Source organism: Ambystoma mexicanum, chromosome 10 (assembly GCF_040938575.1).
Source record: "Ambystoma mexicanum isolate Mex_15411 chromosome 10, UKY_AmexF1_1, whole genome shotgun sequence".
Classification (NCBI taxonomy): domain Eukaryota; kingdom Metazoa; phylum Chordata; class Amphibia; order Caudata; family Ambystomatidae; genus Ambystoma; species Ambystoma mexicanum.
Window position 1 is genome coordinate 1,711,464,071 of NC_090932.1, and position 10,842 is coordinate 1,711,474,912.

The window sequence follows — 10,842 nt, forward strand, 5'->3', positions numbered from 1 at the left end:
GGGGCAAGAGAGAGCGAGAAAGCAGGAGCAGCCAGATGGGGGGGAGAGTGAGAAAGCAGGAGCAGCCAGAGGGAGGGGAGAGAGAGAGCAGGAGTGGCCAGAGGGCAGGAGAGAGAGAGAGAGAGAGAGCAGGAGCATCCAGAGGGGGAGAGCAGCCAGAGGGCGGGGGAGAGAGAGAGAGCACGAGCAGCCAGAGGGCGGGGGAGAGAGAGAGATAGAGAGAGAGCAGGAACAGCCAGAGGGGGGAGAACAGCCAAAGGGGGGGAGAGAGAGAGCAGGAGCAGGCAGAAGGCGGGAGAGAGAGAGCAGGAGCAGCCAGAGGGCGGGGAGAGGAGAGAGAGCGCGAGGGGGAGGCGAGCAGGAGCAGCCAGAGGGCAGGGGGGAGGGAGAGATCGAGAGAGCGAGCAGGAGCAGCCAGAGGGGGGGAGAGAGAGAGAGAGCGAGAAAGCAGGAGCAGCCAGAGGGCGGGGGGAGAGAGAGAGAGAGCGAGCAGGAGCAGCCAGAGGGCGGGGAGAGAGAGAGAGCAGGAGCAGCCAGAGGACGGGGGAGAGAGAGCGCAGGAGCAGCCCAGAGGACGGGAGAGATAGAGAGAGCGCAGGAGCAGCCAGAGGACGGGAGAGAGAGAGAGAGAGAGAGCGCAGGAGCAGCCAGAGGACGGGAGAGAGAGAGAGAGCGCAGGAGCAGCCAGAGGGGGAGAGCAACCAGAGGGCGGGGGAGAGAGAGCGCAGGAGCAGTCAGAGGGGGAGAGCAGCCAGAGGGCGGGGGAGAGAGAGAGAGAGAGCAGGAGCAGCCAGAGGGCAGGGGAGAAGGAGAGAGAGAGCGCGCAGGAGCGGCCAGAGGGGGGAGAGCAGCCAGAGGGCCGGGGGGAGAGAGAGCAAGCAGGAGCAGCCAGCGGGTGGGGGAGAGGGGAGAGCGAGCAGGAGCAGCCAGAGGGGGGGAGAGAGAGCAGGAGTAGCTAGAGAGGGGGAGAGAGAGAGAGAGAAAGCAGGAGCAGCCAGAGGGGGGGGAGAGAAAGAGAGAGATAGCAGGAGCAGCCAGAGCAGGGGCAAGAGAGAGAGGGAGAAAGAAGGAGCAGCCAGAGGGGGGGAGAGAGAGCGAGAAAGCAGGAGCAGCCAGAGGGCGGGGAGAGAGAAAGAGAGCGCAGGAGCAGCCAGAGGGGGAGAGCAGCCAGCTGTTCCTGCTCGCTCTCTCTCTCTCCCTGCCCTCTTGCTTCTCCTGCTCGCTCTCTCTCTCCCCAGCCCTCTGGCTGCTCTCCCCACTCTGGCTGCTCCTGTGCTCTCTCTCTCTCTTTCTCCCCTGCCTCTGGCTGGTCCTGCTCTCTCTCTCTCCCCCGCCCTCTGGCTGCTCTCCCCCCTCTGGCTGCTCCTGTGCTGTCTCTCTCTCCCCCGCCCTCTGGCTGCTCTCCCCCTTCTGGCTGCTCCTGCGCTCTCTCTCTCTCCCCGTCCTCTGGCTGCTCTTGCACTCTCTCTTCCGTCCTCTGGCTGCTCCTGCGCTCTCTCTCTCTCTCTCTCCTCTCTCTCTCTCTCTCTCTCTCCCCCGTCCTCTGGCTGCTCCTGCTCTCTCGCTCTCTCTCCCCCGCCCTCTGGCTGCTCCTGCTCGCGCTCTCTCTCTCTCTCTCTCTCTCTCTCTCTCTCTCCACCGCCCTCTGGCTGCTCTCCCCCCTCTGGCTGCTCCTGCTCTCTCTCTCTCTCTCTCTCCCCCCTCTGGCTGCTCCTGCTTTCTCGCTCTCTCTCTCTCCCCCCCCTCTGGCTGCTCCTGCTTTCTCGCTCTCTCTCTCTCTCCCCCCCTCTAGCTGCTCCTGCTTTCTCGCTCTCTCTTGCCCCCGCTCTGGCTGCTCCTGTTTTCTCTCTCTCTCTCTCTCTCTATCTCTCTCCCCCCCCCTCTGGCTGCTCCTGCTTTCTCTCTCTCCCCCCCTCTGGCTGCTCCTGCTTTCTCTCTCTTTCTCTCCCCCCCTCTGGCTGCTCCTGCTTTCTCTCTCTCTCTCTCCCCCCCCTCGGGCTGCTCCTGCTTTCTCTCTCTCCCCCCTCTGGCTGCTCCTGCTTGCTCTCTCTCTCTCCCCCACCCTCTGGCTGCTCCTGCTCGCTCTCTCTCTCTCTCCCCCGCCCTCTGGCTGCTCTCCCCCCTCTGGCTGCTCCTGAGCTCTCTCTCTCCTCCCCGCCCTGTGGCTGCTTCTGCGCTCTCTCTCTCCCGCCCTCTGGCTGCTCCTGCTTTCTCGCTCTCTCTCTCTCCCCCCCTCTGGCTGCTCCTGCTTCTCGCTCTCTCCCCCCCCTCTGGCTGCTCCTTCTTTCTCCCTCTCTCTTGCCCCTGCTCTGGCTGCTCCTGCTTTCTCTCTCTTTCTCTCCCCCCCCTCTGACTGCTCCTGCTCGCTCTCTCTCTCTCTCTCCCCCCCCCCTGCCCTCTGGCTGCTCCTGCTTGCTCTCTCTCTCCCCCGCCCTCTGGCCGCTCCTGCTCGCTCTCTCTCTCCTCCGTCCTCTGCCTGCTCTCCCCCTCTGGCTGCTCCTGTGCTCTCTCTCTCTCTTTCTCCCCTGCCCTCTGGCTGGTCCTGCTCTCTCTCTCTCTCCCCCGCCCTCTGGCTGCTCTCCCCCCTCTGGCTGCTCCTGCGGTCTCTCTCTCTCTCCCCCGCCCTCTGGGTGCTCTCCCCCCTCTGGCTGCTCCTGCGCTCTCTCTCTCTCCCCATCCTCTGGCTGCTCCTGAGGGGGGAGAGACAGAGAAAGCAGGAGCAGCCAGCGGGCGGGGGGTAGAGAGAGAGAGCGAGCAGGAGCAGCCAGAGGGCGGGGGAGAGAGAGAGAGAGCAGGAGCAGCCAGAGGGCAGGGGAGAAGGAGAGAGCAAGCAGGAGCAGCCAGCGGGCGGGGGGTAGAGAGAGCGAGCGAGCAGCCAGAGGGGGGGGAGAGAGAGAGAGAGAGCAGGAGCAGCCAGAGAGGGGGAGAGAGAGAGAGAGAGAGAAAGCAGGAGCAGCCAGAGGGGGGAGAGAGAGCAAGAAAGCAGGAGCAGCCAGAGGGGGGAGAGAGAGAGAGCAAGAAAGCAGGAGCAGCCAGAGGGGGGAGAGCAGCCAGACAGGGGAGAGCGCGCAGGAGCAGCCAGAGGACGGGGAGAGAGAGACAGAGCGCAGGAGCAGCCAGAGGGGGGAGAGCAGCCAGAGGGCAGGAGAGAGAGAGAGAGCGAGCAGGAGCAGCCAGAGGGTGGGGGAGAGAGAGAGCGAGCAGGAGAGCCAGAGGGGGGGGGAGAGAGAAAGCAGGAGCAGCCCAGAGGGGGGGAGAGAGAGAAAGCAGGAGCAGCCAGAGGGGGGGAGAGAGAGAAAGCAGGAGCAGCCAGAGGGGGGAGAGCAGCCAGAGGGCGGGGGAGAGAGAGAGCGAGCAGGAACAGCCAGAGGGCAGGGGGGGGAGAGAGAGAGAGAGAGCGAGCAGGAGCAGCCAGAGGGGGGAGAGCAGCCAGAGGGCCTGGGGGAGAGAGAGCGAGCAGGAGCAGCCAGCGGGCAGGGGGGAGAGAGAGAGAGAGCAGGAGGCAGCCAGAGGATGGGGGAGAGAGAGCGCAGGAGCAGCCAGAGGACGGGAGAGAGAGAGAGCGCAGGAGCAGCCAGAGGACGGGAGAGAGAGAGAGAGAGAGCGCAGGAGCAGGCAGAGGACGGGAGAGAGAGAGTGCAGGAGCAGCCAGAGGGGGGAGAGCAGCCAGAGGGCGGGGGAGAGAGAGAGAGAGCAGGAGCAGCCGAGGGCAGGGGAGAAGGAGAGAGCGCAGGAGCAGCCAGAGGGGGGGAGAGCAGCCAGAGGGCCTGGGGGAGAGAGAGCGAGCAGGAGCAGCCAGCGGGCGGGGGGTAGAGAGAGAGAGCGAGCAGGAGCAGCCAGAGGGGGGGAGGAGAGAGAGCAGGAGCAGCCAGAGGGGGGAGAGAAAGAGAGAGAAAGCAGGAGCAGCCAGAGCGGGGGCAAGAGAGAGAGACAGAAAGCAGGAGCAGCCCGAGCGGGGGCAAGAGAGAGAGGGAGAAAGAAGGAGCAGCCAGAGGGGAGGAGAGAGAGCGAGAAAGCAGGAGCAGCCAGAGGGGGGAGAAGAGAGAGAGAGAGAGAGCGCAGGAGCAGCCAGAGGGGGGAGAGCAGCCAGCTGTTCCTGCTCGCTCTCTCTCTCCCTCTCTCTCTCCCTGCCCTCTGGCTGCTCCTGCTCGCTCTCTCCCCAGCCCTCTGGCTGCTCTCCCCCCTCTGGCTGCTCCTGTGCTCTCTCTCTCTCTTTCTCCCCTGCCCTCTGGCTGGTCCTGCTCTCTCTCTCTCCCCGCCCTCTGGCTGCTCTCCCCCCTCTGGCTGCTCCTGCGCTCTCTCTCTCTCTCTCCCCCGCCCTCTGGGCTGCTCTCCCCCTCTGGCTGCTCCTGCGCTCTCTCTCTCTCCCCGTCCTCTGGCTGCTCCTGCGCTCTCTCTTCCGTCCTCTGGCTGCTCCTGCGCTCTCGCTCTCTCTCTCTCTCTCTCTCTCTCTCTCTCTCTCTCTCTCTCTCTCCCGTCCTCTGGCTGCTCCTGCTCTCTCGCTCTCTCTCCCCCACCCTCTGGCTGCTCCTGCTCGCGCTCTCTCTCTCTCTCTCTCTCTCTCTCTACACCGCCCTCTGGCTGCTCTCCCCCCTCTGGCTGCTCCTGCTCTCTCTCTCTCTCTCTCTCCCCCCCTCTGGCTGCTCCTGCTTTCTCGCTCTCTCTCTCTCTCCCCCCCCCCTCTGGCTGCTCCTGCTTTCTCGCTCTCTCTCTCTCTCTCCCCCCTCTAGCTGCTCCTGCTTTCTCGCTCTCTCTTGCCCCCTCTCTGGCTGCTCCTGTTTTCTCTCTCTCTCTCTCTCTCTCTATCTCTCTCCCCCCCCCCTCTGGCTGCTCCTGCTTTCTCTCTCTCCCCCCTCTGGCTGCTCCTGCTTTCTCTCTCTTTCTCTCCCCCCCTCTGGCTGTTCCTGCTTTCTCTCGCTCTCTCTCCCCCCCTCGGGCTGCTCCTGCTTTCTCTCTCTCCCCCCTCTGGCTGCTCCTGCTCGCCTCTCTCTCTCTCCCCCACCCTCTGGCTGCTCCTGCTCGCTCTCTCTCTCTCTCCCCCGCTCTCTGGCTGCTCTCCCCCCTCTGGCTGCTCCTGAGCTCTCTCTCTCCCCCGCCCTCTGGCTGCTTCTGCGCTCTCTCTCTCTCTCCCGCCCTCTGGCTGCTCCTGCTTTCTCGCTCTCTCTCTCTCCCCCCCTCTGGCTGCTCCTGCTTTCTCGCTCTCTCCCCCCCTCTGGCTGCTCCTTCTTTCTCCCTCTCTCTTGCCCCTGCTCTGGCTGCTCCTGCTTTCTCTCTCTTTCTCTCCCCCCCCTCTGGCTGCTCCTGCTTTCTCTCTCTCTCCCCCTCTCTGGCTGCTCCTGCTCTCTCTCTCTCCCACCCCCTCTGGCTGCTCCTGCTCACTCTCTCTCTCTCTCTCTCCCCCCCTGCCCTCTGGCTGCTCCTGCTTGCTCTCTCTCTCCCCCGCCCTCTGGCTGCTCCTGCTCGCTCTCTCTCTCCCCCGTCCTCTGGCTGCTCTCCCCCCTCTGGCTGCTCCTGTGCTCTCTCTCTCTCTTTCTCCCCTGCCCTCTGGCTGGTCCTGCTCTCTCTCTCTCCCCCGCCCTCTGGCTGCTCTCCCCCTCTGGCTGCTCCTGCGGTCTCTCTCTCTCTCCCCCGCCCTCTGGGTGCTCTCCCCCCTCTGGCTGCTCCTGCGCTCTCTCTCTCTCCCATCCTCTGGCTGCTCCTGAGGGGGGAGAGAGAGAGAAAGCAGGAGCAGCCAGCGGGCGGGGGGTAGAGAGAGAGAGCGAGCAGGAGCAGCCAGAGGGCGGGGGAGAGAGAGAGAGAGAGCAGGAGCAGCCAGAGGGCAGGGGAGAAGGAGAGAGCGCAGGAGCAGCCAGAGGGGGGAGAGCAGCCAGAGGGCCGGGGGAGAGAGAGCAAGCAGGAGCAGCCAGCGGGCGGGGGGTAGAGAGAGCGAGCAGGAGCAGCCAGAGGGGGGGGGAGAGAGAGAGAGAGAGAGCAGGAGCAGCCAGAGAGGGGGAGAGAGAGAGAGAGAGAGAGAGAAAGCAGGAGCAGCCAGAGGGGGGGAGAGAGAGAAAGAAAGCAGGAGCAGCCAGAGGGGGGGAGAGAGAGAGCAAGAAAGCAGGAGCAGCCAGAGGGGGGAGAGCAGCCAGACAGGGGGAGAGCGCGCAGGAGCAGCCAGAGGACGGGAGAGAGAGACAGAGAGCAGGAGCAGCCAGAGGGGGGAGAGCAGCCAGAGGGCAGGAGAGAGAGAGAGAGCGAGCAGGAGCAGCCAGAGGGTGGGGGAGAGAGAGAGAGCGAGCAGGAGCAGCCAGAGGGGGGGAGAGAGAGAAAGCAGGAGCAGCCAGAGGGGGGAGAGAGAGAAAGCAGGAGCAGCCAGAGGGGGGAGAGAGAGAAAGCAGGAGCAGCCAGAGGGGGGGAGAGAAAGAGAGAGAAAGCAGGAGCAGCTAGAGCGGGGGGAGAGAGAGAGAGGGTGAGAAAGCAGGAGCAGCCAGAGGGGGGGCAAGAGAGAGAGGGAGAAAGCAGGAACAGCGAGAGGGCAGGGGAGAGAGCAGGAGCAGCCAGAGGGCAGGGGTGAGAGAGAGAGAGAGAGAGAGAGAGAGAGAGAGAGAGAGAGAGAGAGAGAGAGAGAGAGAGAGAGAAGAGTGTGCAGGAGCAGCCAGAGGGGGGAGAGCAGCCAGAGGGCGGGGGAGAGAGAGAGCGAGCAGGAACAGCCAGAGGGCAGGGGGGGAGAGAGAGAGAGAGCGAGCAGGAGCAGCCAGAGGGGGGAGAGCAGCCAGAGGGCCTGGGGGAGAGAGAGCGAGCAGGAGCAGCCAGCGGGCAGGGGGGAGAGAGAGAGCAGGAGCAGCCAGAGGATGGGGGAGAGAGAGCGCAGGAGCAGCCAGAGGACGGGAGAAAGAGAGAGCGCAGGAGCAGCCAGAGGACGGGAGAGAGAGAGAGAGAGAGAGAGCGCAGGAGCAGGCAGAGGACGGGAGAGAGAGAGTGCAGGAGCAGCCAGAGGGGGGAGAGCAGCCAGAGGGCGGGGGAGAGAGAGAGAGCAGGAGCAGCCAGAGGGCAGGGGAGAAGGAGAGAGTGCAGGAGCAGCCAGAGGGGGGAGAGCAGCCAGAGGGCCTGGGGGAGAGAGAGCGAGCAGGAGCAGCCAGCGGGCGGGGGGTAGAGAGAGAGAGCGAGCAGGAGCAGCCAGAGGGGGGGAGAGAGAGAGAGAGAGCAGGAGCAGCCAGAGGGGGGGGAGAGAAAGAGAGATAAAGCAGGAGCAGCCAGAGCGGGGGCAAGAGAGAGAGAGAAAGCAGGAGCAGCCCGAGCGGGGGCAAGAGAGAGAGGGAGAAAGAAGGAGCAGCCAGAGGGGAGGAGAGAGAGCGAGAAAGCAGGAGCAGCCAGAGGGGGGAGAGAGAGCGAGAAAGCAGGAGCCGCCAGAGGGGAGGAGAGAGAGCGAGAAAGCAGGAGCAGCCAGAGGGGGGAGAGCAGCCAGAGGGGGGGAGAGAGAGCAGGAGCAGCCAGAGGGCGGGAGAGAGAGAGAGAGCGCAGAAGCAGCCAGAGGGCGGGGGAGAGAGAGCGCAGGAGCAGCCAAAGGGCGGGGGAGAGAGAGAGCAAGCAGGAGCAGCCAGAGGGAGGGGGAGAGAGAGAGAGAGAGCGAGCAGGAGCAGCCAGAGGGGTGGGGAGAGAGATTAAGCAGGAGCAGCCAGAGGGGGGGGAGATAAAGAGAGAGAAAGCAGGTGCAGCCAGAGGGGGGGAGAGAGAAAGCAGGAGTAGCCAGAGGGGGGGAGAGAGAGAGAGAGAGAGAGAGAGAGAGAGAGAGAGAGAGAGAGAGAGAGAGAGAAAGCAGGAGCAGCTAGAGGGGGGAGAGAGAGAGAGCGAGAAAGCAGGAACAGCCAGAGGGGGGAGAGAGAGAGAGAGCAGGAGCAGCCAGAGGGTGGAGAGCAGCCAGAGGGCGGGGGAGAGAGAGAGAGAGAGCGCGAGCAGGAGCAGCCAGAGGGCGGGGGAGAGAGAGAGAGAGAGCGAGCAGGAGCAGCCAGAGGGGGGGGGAGAGAGAGAAAGCAGGAGCAGCCAGAGGGGGGAGAGAGAGAGAGAGAAAGCAGGAGCAGCCAGAGGGGGGGAGAGAGAGAGAGAGAAAGCAGGTGCAGCCAGAGGGGGGGAGAGAGAGAGAGAAAGCAGGAGCAGCCAGAGGGGGGGAGAGAGAGAGAGAAAGCAGGAGCAGCCAGAGGGGGGGAGAGAAAGAGAAAGCAGGAGCAGCCAGAGGGGGGAGAGAAAGCAGGAGCAGCCAGAGGGGGGGAGAGAGAGCGAGAAAGCAGGAGCAGCCAGAGGGGAGGGGAAGAGAGAGTGAGAAAGCAGGAGCAGCCAGAGGGGGGGAGAGCAGCCAGACGGGGGGAGAGAGAGCAGGAGCAGCCAGAGGGCAGGGGAGAGAGAGAGAGAGAGCGCAGGAGCAGCCAGAGGACGGGAGAGAGAGAGAGAGCGCAGGAGCAGCCAGAGGGGGGAGAGCAGCCAGAGGGCGGGGGAGAGAGAAAGAGTGAGCAAGCAGGAGCAGCCAGAGGGGGGGGAGAGAGAAAGCAGGAGCAGCCATAGGGGGGAGAGAGAGAGAGAAAGCAGGAGCAGCCAGAGGGGGGGAGAGAAAGAGAGAGAAAGCAGGAGCAGCCAGAGGGGGGGGGAGAGAGAGAGGGAGAAAGCAGGAGCAGCCAGAGGGGGGAGAGAGAGCGAGAAAGCAGGAGCAGCCAGAGGGCGGGGGAGAGAGAAAGCAGGAGTAGCCAGAGGGGGGAGAGTAGCCAGAGGGCGGGGGGGGGGAGAGAGAGAGAGAGAGCAGGAGCAGCCAGAGGGGGGAGAGTAGCCAGAGGGCGGGGGAGAGAGAGAGCAGGAGTAGCCAGAGGGGGGAGAGTAGCCAGAGGGCGGGGGGGAGAGAGAGAGAGAGAGAGAGCAGGAGCAGCCAGAGGGGGGAGAGTAGCCAGAGGGCGGGGGAGAGAGAGAGAGCAGGACCAGCCAGAGGGCAGGGGAGAAAGAGAGAGAGAGCACAGGAGCAGCCAGAGGGGGGAGAGTAGCCAGAGGGCGGGGGAGAGAGAGCAGGAGCAGCCAGAGGGGGGAGAGTAGCCAGAGGGCGGGGGAGAGAGAGAGCAGGAGCAGTCAGAGGGGGGAGGGAGAGAGAGCAGGAGCGGCCAGGGGGAGGATAGCAGCAGTGGCCGTGGCATGAGCGACCAGGGGAAAGCAGGAGTGGCCGGGGGAGAATGGGAGAGCAGGAGTGGCAGGGGGAGCAGGAGCGGCCAGGGGGTGGGGGGTCATGAGTGGCCAGGGGGGAGATCTGGAGTGTGAACATATGAGGAAGAGGCTTGTGGGGCAGACACCCTCAGTCCTAAACCTGGGGAACGCGAATTGGACATATTAGCCCAGACCTAAGAATAAACGCTAGAATGGGGAACATGAAACCTCTCACCTCTGATTCCCAGAGACGGGCCTCTGACCCCTGCAGGCCGAGGGCGCGACACGAGGCAGAGTCTCCAGTGCGCATGCTCAGAAGCCGCAATCCTGGACGTCTCTCCACTCTGCGCATGCCCCTAGCCTGTGAGAGGCCGTCTCTCCGCTCTGCGCATGCTCCAATCTATGGTAAGGGCTCTATCCGCTATGCGCATGCTTGAAGCCTCCGAGAAGGTGTCTATCCGCTCTGCGCATGCTCCCAGCCTATGAGAAGGCGTATCTCCACTTTGCACATGCGCTTCCTTTCCTGCGCGTGTCCGTCAGTAATGACCAATCAGGACGCGTGATACACAGGGGTGCGCTCTTGCGCACATTTATTGGCGTAACTTTAATTGACATCAGTTACGTTTGACCCCCCCCTCCCCCCATCACAGGAGGTGGGAGCAAATGCTGCGGGGTTCACTGTTATCAATAAAGCAATGGGAACAGGGGGAGATGGGGGGCTTTACACCTTAGTTCCCAGGAGACTTCAGACGTGGACGCGCAGCCAAGCCCTTAGCGCTTTGCCTGGTTCCGCGCAGCGCCCTTTGCGCACTTGCATACACGCCAACCCTCCCGATTTAGGCGGGAGACTCACGATTTTTTGCTATTTTTCTCGTTCTCCCCCTAAAATAATTGTAGGCCCTGCGGTGCCCCCAATGTGGACCTCCTCACTCTCTCAGGTGCACTTCACTTGCACACCGGCCAAGTCAGAAATCACTCCTGGAGCTGGGGTTCAACACGTCTTTATTTTACAGGATACTTCATGGAACTAACTCATCTGGCGGCAGTGTTGCCAACTCCTCAGTGAAGAAAGTAGCTATTGGCTCCCCTAGAAGTCGCCAGAAGTAGCTAGATGATGTCACTGCCTAATTTGCATAATTACCTCCTCTTTCCCCCTGCGATTTATAGCTTTTACTGTGGCCCCCTCCCCTTTTAACACCTCCCTTTTAAGTTATCAGTGTGTTTTACTGTGGCCCCCTCCCCTTTTAACACCTCCCTTTTATGTTATCAGTGTGTTTTTGCATTACTCCCGTTACAAAACGGGCGAATGACCACACTTTTTTCTATTGGTTTGGAAACTTGCATAAATGAGCAAGTCTCCAAACCAATTGAAAAAAGTAGCTAGATTTCTCGCTAGCCGCTTTTTGATGAAAAAGTCGCTAGGGGGGCGTACTTTCTCGCTAAATATAGCTAAATATAGCGAGAAAGTCGCTAGGTTGGCAACACTGTCTGGCGGTAACCCTGCCCCTATCCCTATACGGGTCGCAGCCCGTAAATAAACATAAACATAGAACTTCCGTCCAACATAAGTAAAGAAGTGAGCACATCACAGGGCCAATTCATTCCTATGGGAAACTTTGTGTTTCCCGATTTCTCTGATGAAATCTCCCTCCCAGGTGCCTCGGAATGTTGGCATGTATGCACTTGTGC

At 62.9% G+C, this 10,842-nt stretch overlaps 1 protein-coding gene across 1 annotated transcript in view; it reads right to left on the reverse strand.

Annotated features, from left to right (window-relative positions):
- The window catches only part of LOC138492755 (zinc finger protein 84-like), a 69,874-nt gene extending 60,376 nt beyond the window's left edge, over positions 1–9,498 (reverse strand). The window contains exon 1 of the mRNA XM_069620136.1: positions 9,389–9,498. The gene's annotated coding sequence lies outside the window, so the exon portion shown is untranslated. The remainder of the gene's footprint in view (positions 1–9,388) is intronic.
- Between the last annotated feature and the right edge of the window lie 1,344 nt (positions 9,499–10,842).